The sequence below is a fragment of the Cygnus atratus genome, chromosome 11, assembly GCF_013377495.2.
Source record: "Cygnus atratus isolate AKBS03 ecotype Queensland, Australia chromosome 11, CAtr_DNAZoo_HiC_assembly, whole genome shotgun sequence".
NCBI lineage: Eukaryota > Metazoa > Chordata > Aves > Anseriformes > Anatidae > Cygnus > Cygnus atratus.
The window spans coordinates 5,121,747-5,136,073 of NC_066372.1; positions in this window are offsets into that span (position 1 = coordinate 5,121,747).

Sequence of the window (14,327 nt, forward strand, 5' to 3'; positions counted from 1 at the left end):
TGCTGTCATGGAGATACTCTCATGGAATTATAGAATCACAGAATCATACAATATCCTGAGTTGGAAGAGACCCACAGGGATCATCAGTTCCAACACCTGGCTCCACACAGGACAACCCAAAAACCAAACCTTATGTCTGAGAGTGTTGTCCAAATGCTCCCTGAACTGCTACAGGATCGGTACTGTGACCACTGCCCTGGGGACCCTGTTCAGTGCCTGACCACCCTCTGGGTGCAGAACCTTTCCCTAACACCCAGCCTGACCCTCCCCTGTCCCAGCTCCATGCTGTTCCCTTGGGTCCTGTCACTGTCCCCAGAGAGCAGAGCTCAGCGCCTGCCCCTCCGCTCCCCTCAGGAGCAGGCTGCAGGCCACCAGGAGGTCACCTCTCAGCGTTCTCTGAGCTGAACAAACCAAGTGACCTCAGCTGCTCCTCACACGCCTTGCCTGCCACACTCTTGACCATCTTTGCTGCCCTCCTTTGGACGCTCTCTAACAGTTTTGCACCCTTCTTATACTGCAGCACCCAAAACTGCACACAACTCTCAAGGTGAGGCTGCACCAATGCAGAGCAGAGTGTCCCAGTCTTAAGTGTGAAAGTTGCTGGAGCCCCAGAAGTCACATAGCAAAAAGGGAATAGCCACTTCACTTGGAAACCCAGACCTCAATGAGAAGACAAACTGGCATGTAATAGTGCACAATTTATTTTAACATCAGTGTGCTGGGAAAAAAAAGTATACATTAACACCGTTTTTGAAAAAAATCCTAGTCTTTCCACACTTTCTGCTGTATGCTGACACTCGTGTCCTCCATCCAAGGGAAAAATATAATAGGTAACTGGCTTATGCTATTTTTTTCTTAAGGACCAAACTCGTGTCAGAAAATCTTATACAATCAACATAGTATTTGTGTGGACAAGAGTCTCAAGTGCTTGTAGCAAATAGTGAAAAATGACAACCACACTTCTGAAGCAAACAATATCGCTGGAAGCAAAGTAAACGTGCCACCCGCACATAACCTGGCTACAGTCACACATTACAGAACACAGTAACAGGCTCCCTATCAACAGGGAAACCAGCTGGAGACAGAAGGTACCATCCATAAAAACAACAGTGCAGCAGCTATGGTGTATTACAGACAACTAGAAAATGTAGCAATAGTTAGAAAAAAAAAGAGATGATAACAGAGAAAATGGAGAATAACTTCATTGTCCTTTTCCCAATGTTTGTAAGTACGCTCAGTAATTTGTAGGATATTTTTTTCCAATGACTGACAAATGTCAGATATAGATGCTCTGAGGACAAGAATTTCCTGTCTTTGAAGCAAATGGTAAAATTCTAGATGATGTTAATGGAGGCATCACGGTGAGCTATGGTACTTCAGTAACATGGCTAATAATGCATGTTACACAACTACATAGCACGTGTAAGGCTATGGTTTTATTACACAAGTTCTGAGAGTTTTATCACTGCAGAACAGATGGTACATATGATTATTTTACATGGCTGGGAACAACAAAATCATATCATTTCTAAACATTAAGATGATCCTGTCAGTTAAGAGTTAAGGAACTATAGTCACTACACAGCTTGGTCAGTAACATACACTGGGCAAAAAGGAAAAAAAAATAAAGGTGCAAAAAGTGTGTGGATTCACACCCAATTTTTTTTTAAGGCCCTACTAAGGGTACCCTGTTTTACTTCTCAGTTTCCCCTCATGAGACAGCTCCACATTTCTTATGAATACAGTAAAACTGTGATCTTTAACAGAAGTGAAACTAGGTAAGTTTGGGTTTTGCATATGGTGATTTGGTCTAGGACATCACAGGACAAGCCATAAACACTGTCAGAGAGATGCCTGGCAGAAATACCATATTGTGTGTGCTCTGCAAATCAGTGTTAATTATATGTTCTTGGTCTGGTTTTGGATCTTGTCTGTACCTTCTTTCCCAGAATATCCTTTCTAAAAAGGACAATCTCTACTAAGCAAAAGGATGGAAATGTAGGTTGGGTCAGTAATTGCCTGAAAATGACTTCAAAATCATCAGTACTGCTTTCAAAACTCTTTTTGCTGCTCTTCTTTATCCCTGAACAAATACCCATCAGCGGACATTTGATGCTGGTCCTGTGAAAATCATCCAGATCACATAGAAGAAAATAGGAAATTATTTTTCTCAGGCTTTCTGTTTTCTCCTCCTGTTCAACAAGTTTTTATTCTTTTACTTATTGAGGTTAAAGTTCTGAAGCAGAGAACTCTGAGCTGCATTAGTAGTACATTTATGTGTTACTTTCTCATGTATTAAGAAAAGATTCTGTCACAATGCCTGTCAAAGAAATTATCAGAATAAGTAGTATCCATACTGTGAAAATCAGCTGTTATTTTTTCAATTGCTGTTACACAAGCCACTTACTTCACACTGCAAACAACAAGAGATTTTTCATGCAGCTTGTCCATTTTAATGTAAATGTGTTATGTTTGTGTTTATACATGCTTTACAGTTAGTGCATGTAATTAGTTTCTTCTTGAAGTCAGCTTTACGGATTTCTTTTTTAAAATTTTAAAGTGGCCCAGTTCTGCTGTAGAATATGTCTTTCTGAAATCTATTGGAGTTGTATTTTAGAGCTTTTAAATAAGTTTTCACCATTTGAAACCCAGCATTTTGCATTGTGGAAAAAAAAAACACTTAGATTTACTGCTAATTAAGGCCTATTAGAAGGGAGACAGCCACTGCTTTTTTAACTAATAAAAACTAATAGACACAAATTGTTTAAACATCATCTTTTCAAGAAGAAGTGCAGAGCTAAGCCACAGCCCCAGAGTTTAACAATTTATTTGGAGAGGACAATTTTACAATTCATTTGGATAGCTATATGTTGGCTTCTGACATTGCTGAACATCATTATTAATTTGGGAATCACAATGTCTATGGCATTTTGGCGTGTGTTATGTCTTCCTTAAGAAACTTGGTAAGAGCACCAGGAACACAATCCAAAAAAATTAAATTTATGCCTTAATCTCAGCACTGGTGAAGCAGAAGACCCAAATATCTGTCAAGGCACTTTAGTTTAGCAGTCACAAAAGAATTACATGTATTTTTCTGTAAAATGGCAATCTGGCCTATAAATGTAAGTTTCTATTTACATTTTTAAAATGTCATCATATAAAGATCAGTTTATATCACATATGTTAGGCTCAAAATACATAGTGGATGTATCTTAAGTTTATGGGTGTAATAAATAAGTACAACTTTTTGTTTTCTAAAAATAAATAATAATTTTAGTTACAAAAAATAAATTCACAGTAAGAGGGAACGATTGAGAAGGTGTTACAGTAACAGCAATGTTGGATTTAAAACTGCAAGACATTTTTCCTAGGATCTCCTGTCCTTGCCAATCAAAATCATGGGATTCCAAAACTGTGTCTGAGTAGAAGCTAGGTAAGCTTGGTGCACAAGCAAGGGCAATAAGTAGCCTTGTAATATTTAGTGTTGCAAGGTTATCAGGTTAAGTTATTTATCTATTAAGAGTAGAAGGCTGTTTTCTGCACCATAATAATAGTAAAATCAAGTAACTATGCAGCATTTGGCAGTTCATACTGAAAAATTAAGGTACCAGTCTCTGATAAAGTCCTGTTCAATTTGGCCACTAGGTAGCACTACATAACAATTGTTAAAAGTACCTTTGCTACCTCCTGGAAATCATTGCTGTGAATGATGATGTAGAACTGTAACATCATTATAATATGATAACGTGATGATTTGTTTGTCTAATCTTCCTAAGCACGTCACATTAAAAAAAAAAAAAAAAAGGATACATATAAGAGATTTTAATGATTTCAATCTCCTAATAGCACTTAATGAGTTTCTTTTTTATGTTCCTGACAAACCAATGCAAATGTAACTATGATTTTCAAAGGCTTTGAGACAAATACTGCCTTTAGTTCACTGCACGTGATCAACAAAATACTCTTTTGGAGTCTGTGTTCCTCAGACAGGGACAAGGGGCTTCCAAACACAACTCAGTGCCAAATGAAGAATACATTTGGAGATGTGATAATTTTCACACTTCATGAATTTGGAGATGATTTGTCGCTGACTAGGAAACATAGCCTCTTTGCCATATTCAAATGACAACAGTAAGTGCAGGGTAGTGTTAAATCAAGCCCCTGAAGTCCAAACCAAATCAAAACCAGTAACCATTTAAACGTTCAGGTTTTATCTGTTTTACTAACTGCTGCTGGTATACTCACTCACTTCAAACAGATTATATATGGTTCCCTTTTTGCATGCATATATCACACCAAATCCTATCTCCAAATACTTTATACCCCCGATTTACATAGTTCACACACTAAACTGCTATATTGTGTCTCATCTTGTCATGTAGCTGCGTGCTGTTAAAATTCCTTTACTCAAAAATACTTCTTCTATGGCCTGATGCATTCCTTCGGCAAAGACATTTAGCCTCCTACCTCTTCCTAGAAGGTAGATTCCTTAAGTTTCTTCTTCCTAGCTGGTGAAACCTCATGTAACTGATCACAGGAAGGGGTCTTCGTAAGATGGGATTCAAATCACATGACAGGCAAAGGCCATAGGACTGGTTCCTATACATCAAGTCTGAGATATGTGGCCACACATCTCTGTAACACCCTGTATATAGACCAGTGCTGAATACCTTGCTCCCCAGCACCATAACCACACCCCCTCCCCAATCTTCAGCCATGTAAGCATAGTGGCATTACAGAGAAAAGTCCTAAGTGGAATTCTGCAAGGGATTGATCCCGCTTAACAAACTCAAAAATTATTTGTAAAAAGGTGTTAGCAGTGAGGTGGAAAGTTTGCTGAGGATACAAATTTAATCAGTGTAGTATGAGGGCTGAGTGCCTGGAACTGTAGATGGGCCTTGTAAGACTAAGTGACTGGGTAACAAAATGGCAGAGGAAATTTAGCGTAGATAAATGTGAAATGATGTACGTGGGCAAAAGTGTTCTTGGCTTTATGAATAAAGTGATGAGCTCTGAGCTGAATGTTACCACTCAGAAAGGAAAGTTTGGGATTATGACAGATAGTTCCATAAAAACACCAACTCAGTGCATGACAGCAGTTCAAAAATGCCAGTATTTGGAATTGTTAGGAAGGGAAAAAAGAACAAAACAGAAAATGTAATTATGCCAATGTATAACACTGCAGTTTGCTCTCACCTGGAATACTGTGTGCTGTTCTGGTGCTTGCAACTTTAAAAGGTTATATTAGATCTGGAAAAAGTTCAGAGAGGTGCAACAATAATGATCAGACATGATGAGACATGGGAGTGAATGGCTTCCTTATGAAAAATAATTGAGCAGGCTGGAACTCTTTTTTTCTTTCAGAAAAGAAACAGCTTATGGAAGGAGATAAAAAATGCAAAAAGGAGAGGGTGAGAATTAATGATCAAAGATGCAAGTATAAGAAAATGTGCTCAAGTAGGGTACACTGAACAGGGCAGCACCCTCAGCTTATGGGTGTCCAAGGAGCTGTTACATCCTGCCCAGTTGTGCTTTGCCCAGTGGCATGGCAGGGTAAAAAAACAGAATATGGCTTCACTGATGGATCCTCCTTGTCAAGCTTCCTCTTCTTCTCGTGGTGAAAAGCAAAGCCAGGCTGGCAATGGCCGTAAGACATTGACAAGCAGATCCTCCAAACTGGAGGGTCCTTAGATGCTCCATTGTTCATTCATATTTTATTAGTAAGTAATTTGTATGGTGAATGAAATGAACCACCACTGAACAGGCAGTTCAGAGTAACCAGAGGCTGCATCTAAAGACAGAAATGAAGGCCAGTGTAGATGAACGTGTACCAGAATGTACCAGCTAGCACTTTACAAAAACATACTTTTAAATCCTAGTAAATACAAGTTTGTTCTGTATCTGGCAGAATTGACATCTTGCTGTGATTCATTAACTTCTTAATATTTAAACAAATGTGCAGGGAATCTAAAATATAACCATTTGTAATGAGATGCCTTGAAGTATAAACAGAAATTTCATCACTGAAATCCAGAAAAGAGAGTCTTCAAACATAATTGGAATTTATCACCTGTAATCATCTTTCCACTATTGATGTAGCAACAGTTGTGTAGAAATGTAAAGCAGAATTCCAGTCAGCACTTAGAGCACTCAATGCCATGCACTGCTTTTAAAAGCAGGACTGATTGTACCCCATATTCTGTACTGACCAGTTCCGTATGGGCAAATTCACTCCCTTTATTCCCAAAGTAGACTTTCAGGCTTAAATGATACTACTCTCCTTCCTTTCCTCTCCCAAACTCCTATGTTATGCCTGGGGAATGAAGCTGGGTGGATAGGTGCAAACCACCTTCCTCACATGTTTCTGTAAAATAGCAACTAGAAAAGGAGAAAGGGAGAAAAGGAGCCTAGTGGTCTTATTTTCTCCATCTCATGTTTTTCCGCTTCACGGGATTACTGAGAGAATTAGTTATTCCTCAAAAGAGCTTCTAAGGATATGCTTTGTATGGAAATATAGAGCTCCTTCATGAATGGTCATGATTTTCTTCACATCTGAATGATCAGGAAGTGGTTTAGGAATAGAAAACAAACCCTGCTGTCCTGATGAAATTTATGTGGAAAGAACCTCTATGAGAAAACCCCCATGGATTATGAGCCTCCTCATAGAGGCTATTCTTCAAGAGAACATGCAGTGAGCCAATGTAATCAAGGATCAAGAAAAGTAGGAACAGACATTTCTTGCCAGCAGTTACTGAAACAAAACCTTCACTGATTTCCAAATATCTTCTACTTGGCATGACCAAGTCATTGCTAGTATAACTACTGTGCGGGTGCCATCCCAAATATTGCATGCATCTTAAGTGCAAAAGTTCTTTTAAATTGGTAGCTAATGCAGCAGGTAATAAGCATATGGAAAAGATTTTATTCCCACAATATCTGATCCCAAATGTTTATTGAGGTAAAAGAGCATTAGATTCTTATGAACTAGAGGACTGCTCTGTTGTTCTTCCTTACCACCCGGTATTTTATAACATGCATCTACAATAAAAATTAGCTATGACATACCTAACAACAGTTGCCAGTTAGCTTGTGGCTTTTGGCATCACAGCAGTCAGGTCAAGGTCAACTCACCCGGTAGCATTGACTTATTTGACAGGAAGATGCTAATCTATGCTTGGAACCTGAAACAGTTTAGCCATGGCTATAGTCAGCAGTAGAAAGAAGTGTGAAAGTGAAATGAAGGATGAGAAGAGAAAAGCAAATAAAGATGTCAAAACAAGTGTCTTCCCAAGTCATTTTGAAGATTTCCATTTTAAAATACCTTAAAAAATAGTTTACTGTCTGCTATTTGAATTTCTCGCAATTGTTGGCACATTAGCAGTTATCAGATACTGTATTTAATTGTATTACACATACAGTATGTCATAATAAAGACAAAACTTTCTTTAATAGCCTGCTCAGCTCAGAGTAATAATCTGTATGTATATATATACATACAGATGTATACATCTCATATGATGTATACATTTTATATAACTTATATAACTTATATAACATTTGTCTAACTTATACAACCTATAGAAGTTGTCACTTCTGCAAAATGCTAACTGCTACATAAAACGTAAAATAAGATAAGTTCTAATATATTATAGATAACTAAAAGGCAGTTTTAACTATAGTGGCAATTGCTTATGTAAGCTAAATACACTTACACAGAATTTTTACAAGTTTTCCATAAAAGATACCAACTATGGTAACCATTACCATAGTAATGCATTATGCATGCTTTCTGAGACAATATCCTGTGTCTCAAAATACCTAAAACCTAGTTATCTATACTCTCTGAGTTCTGCTTGTAACAAAACCAGAAAACGGACAAAGGTAGCTTTTAGCCTCGAAATATTTTTTTTCTGATGTTTGAATTTCCCTAATTTCAGGCTTCTACAGTTAATTAGTGCAGCCTCAGATTACTCTGACTTTCAGCTGCTCTTGGCTAGGAATTCCTAAAAGGTTGTTCTTTCCATCAGAAGAAGTCAGAGCACAGCATTAATCCAGCTAAATGCCATATTGTGGAAACTATGATGGGTCTACTGTATGCATATTAAGCCATCTCTTTACTATACAGACAACTGTGTTCTTTCTTTTTTGGTTTTGTTTTTAGTTTTGTTTCTTTGTTCGTTTTGTTTGCATTAAGTAGGCTTTCCGGGTGCACTTTTCATTGTTATGGTGGCCCAAATACAGCCTATAGAATTGGGCTTTACAGTTGCTTGTCTGTCCGTTCCTCCCGCCATCATTCCCTCCCTCCCTTCCTCCCTCCCTCCATTCACCCAGCCAGCCAGCCACCCAAATGTGTGATCACTGTATTAGCATGAACCTCATATCATGATTTTGATTTTTATTAACAGGATTAGAGAGGAATCTCCCACAGTATCACAGACCGGTTGAGGCTGGAAGGGAGCTCAGGAGGCCCTCCAGCCCAACCCCTGCCTAAGCAGGGCACCCAGTGCACCTTGCCCAGGACCCTGCCCAGGTGGCTTTTGAATACAGCCAAGGAGGAGACTCCATGGCCTCTCTGGGCAACCTGTGCCAGAGCTTGGTCACCCTCACAGTAGAAAAGTGTTTCCTGATGTTCAGATGGCACCTCCAGTGTTTCACTTTATGCCCGTTGCCTCTTGTCCTGTCACTGTCATCCAGCACCACTGTAAAGGGCCTGGCTCTGTCTTCTTTACACCAAAACTAAAGCACCTGGTATTCTTAGGCAGTCTCCCATACAAGAGACTAAGGCTTGCATGCTAAAGCTTCATCCTTCACACCCTTATTTGCATCAGTAATCCTCAGTAATTGCATCATTTATTGACATGAGTAAGGCTTTGGGAGAACAGTCCTAGGGCAATAACATTTAAGTTTTGGTGCTTTATTAAAGGGGTTAGCATCAAATGTACCACTTGAATTTAAAATGTCTTACACTTTACTAGAGTAGTAACCATGATGCTGTTATTCGTTGTTTTGACTGCTTGATTTAGACTGGAGAGTAGGAAAACACAAAAGGTAAGTAACAGAGAATATAAATTCAATGTTTAGAATAGTCATACCAAGAATCCCCTTTAACTTTCCTTCTGAGACAAAAAAGGGAGTTTGAAAGAACAGAGAACTGAGCGATTAACCATATTTTAAATTCTTTTATAAAAATCAGAAGACATTTGTAGAAATCATTGCCACCATCCATGATGAAAATCAGCATTATAATGAGATTCAGAACTTTTTTTAAAAATTATTATTATTATTATTATTTGTATGGATAATATACACATCTCTAATCTCACTAACAGTAGCTTTAGTTGCCCTGCCAATTGCAAACCCAAGTCTAACAAATGAGACTCCTGGAAAGATTTACTACAGCCATTTATGGCACTACCCTAACTAAAATCCAAAGATGAGGAAGCTGTGGCCACACCTCTCTAGTGCACCATCTAGTCTGCTCTGCACCATCTGCATGGCTTTAACAAAAAATTAAAAACAAAACCAAAAAAAGTAGATAAAAAATTACAGCATATGAATGAGCATAGCCTACATCATATTTGACAAAATATCCCTTCTGGATCACCTGTCGAATTTTAGAATGCAGTGAATCCTTGGTTCTGACTGGTTCTGACTTCTATTAAGATTTATATTCCAACTGTGCCAACTAGTCTCGTGGCTTTAGTAAGATACAACTGATAAGCTATTCCAGGAAAGGTTTGGTCCTTTATGTGCACTAGTTACTATCTCTTCCTTTATTCTCAAGGCTACTTTCTCAACTCCAAATAAAAGGATTTATAAAATATATGTATTGGAAGTGTCTAAATTTTTCTTAAATTTACTGTGTTCCTGGAAACCATCAATGTGATTTTGCATAGAAAATAAAATGAAAAATACTTTGACTTTAACACTACATTACACTAAAAAAAAATGCAGGAAGAATTAGATTGGTTATTTAATGTTCAAAATTAAACACTTTTACTCCTAATGTTACTGAATAATAGTGTTTTTTGTTTTTTTTTTTTAATGGTTTAAATACCACAGAATATCTTAAATATGTTTTCTGATAGATCTGGGGCAACAAATCCCTTCTGGACATTTATCTCTGAAATTACATTGAGAGGAATAAACAGCTGTCGGGAATATAAATGCTAACTCATCAGAATGCTGACTCAGTGCTGTGGAAATCAAAATATGTTCATACACTGCAGAGGTAACGTCATACACAAACTAGTCTTTTTTTTTTTTTTTTTTCTGTTGGACAACCATAAACCAGTTGAATTAAAATGCTGGAACAAAACTAGGAGGAGAAAGCAAATTATAAATAACAAAAATCCTAGGGTCCTTGAAAAGACTTGCCATGCAAGTGAAGAACAGTCACCATCATAGTCAGGATTTGTTAAAGTGTCACTTTCAGTGGTAACAAATTTATTCCTTAACAAGGATTATCTCAATAATCATTATGTTATTAAAGGCCTACTTCTGCTTTCCTTGTAATTAATAGAATTTATTAATTTTGTGGAAGCAGGATTTAGCAACGAAAGAATGCCAGATTTATGTGAAGGGTCCCGGTAGAGATATTTGTCCAATTTCTCCATTAAATATGAGTTGAATGTTAGTGCTTTTTCTACTAAGATTTCTTAAGTGTGGAAATTTGTTGCAGGAGAAGATGACTGTATTTTACTAAAATAGCTGATGTTCTGTCAAGAGACGTGAAAAGTTTTTTTTGTTGTTTTTTTTTTTTCAAACAAGTTTTCTTTTGGTAATGAATCCTCTTAGGGAAATAATTGCTTTCTAGGCATTATTTCAGGACTTTTTATCCAGACTAAACTTATTTTTGATAGCTTGGATCAAGTATTTTAACTTCAGTTGAAGCTGCCTACACTCTGTGACAAAGATTTTGGCTCAGTGTGGAGTTTTGTCCAAGCAAGTAATGACCTGGACTCACAATTTGTTTTCTGGTCGAACAAGTTTCCCTGTATTTAATACATTTCTTGCAGGATACTCCTAAATTGCATATATATATGAATGTATGTGCACATATTCATAAACCATTTCTAGAGTTGGTGATTTTCCCTTTTATATTTCTTTACTGATTTGCATCTAACTCTTGTGCCAGACACATCCCTTACAGAATTCAACCTATATTTTATAAAGGGACAAGTGCCTAGTCCTCCAGATATATACTGTGCAATAGGTTCTGCAGCAACGTTGCAAATGAAGAATCTGCTTTTCAAAAGCATGACCTTGGGCATTACTCAGCAATGATGGTTGTCAAAGAGAAAGAGCAAAGGAGAGCAAGAAAATTTATTTTGAAATATGGCATTAAAGCTAAAGACTCTTTCCTGTGGAAAAAACAACCTCTGCCAAAGAGAATCTAAAACCAGAAAATCTAAAGCACCTCATATAATGAAATCCTTCTAAGGGTAAAAGGTGATAGAATGCAAGTTTATTGCTTAGAAAAATCGAAATATTCAGAAAAACATACTGAAGCATAGAAACATAGACTTCCATTTTAATTTTCTAACCTCAAGCTTAATTCCTTTATTCATTGCAACTCTTGAAGCGATCAAGATTTCTCAAGCTGGAATCTTTCTAGGCAGCAGAATTTCTCTGCTGGGCTCCCTGATCCTGTGGCATCTTTGTCATGACTAAGTTATCATACAGTTTCACAAGGCAGCCCCAGGTTCTGCAAAATCCAATCTAGAGGAATTGCATTATTGCCCTAGGTAAAGTAGTCTTGTTTTATAAACTGAGTGGAATTTGCCCTGTACTGTCATGTTAGGCCTTCTAGTTTCAAATCATCCAGCTGTTACTAATTTGTTATGTAGCTAGTATTGCTTTGTGCCGTATGATCTATGAGCAGCCAGCCTTTCTGCATATTTTTATACATCAACATGCTTAGTAACCTATAACATTATAAAATCTTCATGCAGATATTATAGAACAAGACTGGACCTTGGACCTACTTGAAATTTACCATAGCTTATTGCTTTTGGTTTGAAAAATTACATAGTCAAGCAAATTTCTATATTTAGTCCTTGGACACATTTTGATAAAAATCTGTGAAGCAACTTTTAATTACTTTAAAATAACTACCCTAATTTAAACTTCAGACTTGTGCATAATCTTTTGTCTAAAAATAAATAAATAATTTGGTACCTCACTCCATATTCCTTTTTTTTTTTCCTTGCAGTAATCTTACATGAGAAGTTTATAAGGATCATTTTCTAATTATACTCAGAGATACAGTATCTGTGATCTTGCCTCCTAAACTTCCTGGCCTACAAAAGATTTGTTGGTTTGGAAAGACGGTTATCTTGCCCAGACTTTCACATCTGGCATCAAGATCAGCACAGACAGAAAGAATCTGAAGCAATTTAACCTCTTGCTCTAATTCCAACTTCTGTTGAACAGCCTTTCTTCAGCTGTTCTGCTTCCAAATTAGCTTAGGATTTCTTATGTCATAGTAGTTCTAATCCTTATAGTTAGGGACATGTTATCCATGTGGCAGCTCCAGGGCAAGATTTTCACATTAACCACATACACTCTTTCTGCAGAATTCAGAGAAAAATGATGATTTTATTTGGTTTTGTATATTCATTTTGTATTAGCAGCTTCAATTTCATCGATGCTGTAACTATAGACATGATTGTGGGTTATTTCTGAAATAGAATTTTTACCTTGAGTAGTCCTGCCAGATAAAACTTTATTTATCCAGATTAGGCCCCTGAGTTCAGGTTCTGTGGTTTAGCTTTCTTGTTTGTATTAACAGTAAGTTTTGGATTTGCTACTGATCTCTGTGGGACTTCGAAAGACTCCTCTTCTTAGGGCCCTGATTGGATTATGCAATTCACTTCCATACTTTTTCTTTTTTTTGACTTTTTCCCGGTCCTTAAAGTCACCTCTTGAAAGAGTGTAGGCACAGAATACACGATTCAAGAGCATAACATTTTCCAGGTTTCCTAATCCTTCTCTTGTGATATTTCTGTCACAAATTTCATATTCTCTACATCAAGTTTATTCCCTATGTCTTTTGCAACCTAGTCTCTCTTGGGAACATATGCCTGGGGGAATTTTACCCTGTACAAGAGCAGTTAATGACCCTGCTTAGTCTCTGCTTCCGGCAATTCTGTTTGGGATGCTAGAGTATGCAGTAATGAAGCTCGATGAGGTATGGTTGGAGCCATGTGATATTTCTGTATGACAAAAATAAAAATTAAGCATAGTTATTTGGGATCAGTTCCTCAGGCAAATCTGGTGCCTTAGAACTTTACTTCTTTAAAAGTGATTTGTCTTTAAACCCAATGAATTCTTTAAATAGAAAATAGGGTTGATCCTTAGCTAAGGTCTGACACTAAATTCTTTGTGATAGCTCTTTTTATAACCAGCAAACAGAACTCCTTTTTAAATCAATGTAAACTCTCTGAGTAATAGGAATTTTAATAGTGCCAGTGCCGCAGGATAATAAAAACCTGGCACAGAGACATTGCTGTCATGGAGAAATGTTAGGTTGTTGCATTAACTAATAACAATAGGCGAATTAATCAGTTCGGTTGCTTTTCTTTGCTGCCAGCCTGGTAGACTGTGATTAAGTTCTCTATTGCTGTCCAGGTTAACGGTTTTATTTTTGTCTTATTTTCTTATATGCCTATTTTTCTTTTGCCAATACAGTCCCCATTCTATATGTTGGTCTCCATAGACATCTCCCCATAAGTGTTAACACTTGTGATAAAGAACGGTGTCAGAACAGCCAGTCTCCCTTGGGAGGCATTTGGTCGTTCTTCCTATCTGGATCACTTAAAATCTTCAAAGACCAGCTGTACCTGAGTATTAATGCTCTTTCAGGACCATATGTTCCCCTTCTGCGTAAAACCCATGCAAGGGGGATGCTTACATAAAAAATCTCACTGCAAATTATTGCTGCATGCTCCTTCTTTAAGGGATAAAGGATAAGGCACAATCAGGAACATATTATTTTAATCAACCCATGGAAGACATAAGAAATCTTAAAGAATACTTAAACAATAATGGGTACCTCTTTCTCTTGCCTTTCTCCAGCCTTCCCCAAAGTAATGATAACTACTGTCTGCAAATAACCCACTCTATTCAGGCAAGTAGAAATATAGGCAGCTCTTTTAGAGTTATCTGTTGTTACACACAGCATGCAGACACATGATGGTTACCTGACAAAGGCAAAGTAGATGACAGACATCTATCTCACTCTGTAGCATTTGAAACATACTCTAAGCATGACTTTTGCCCATTTACTTCCTCTACTCTACACAAGCAAACAAGCTATCATTATT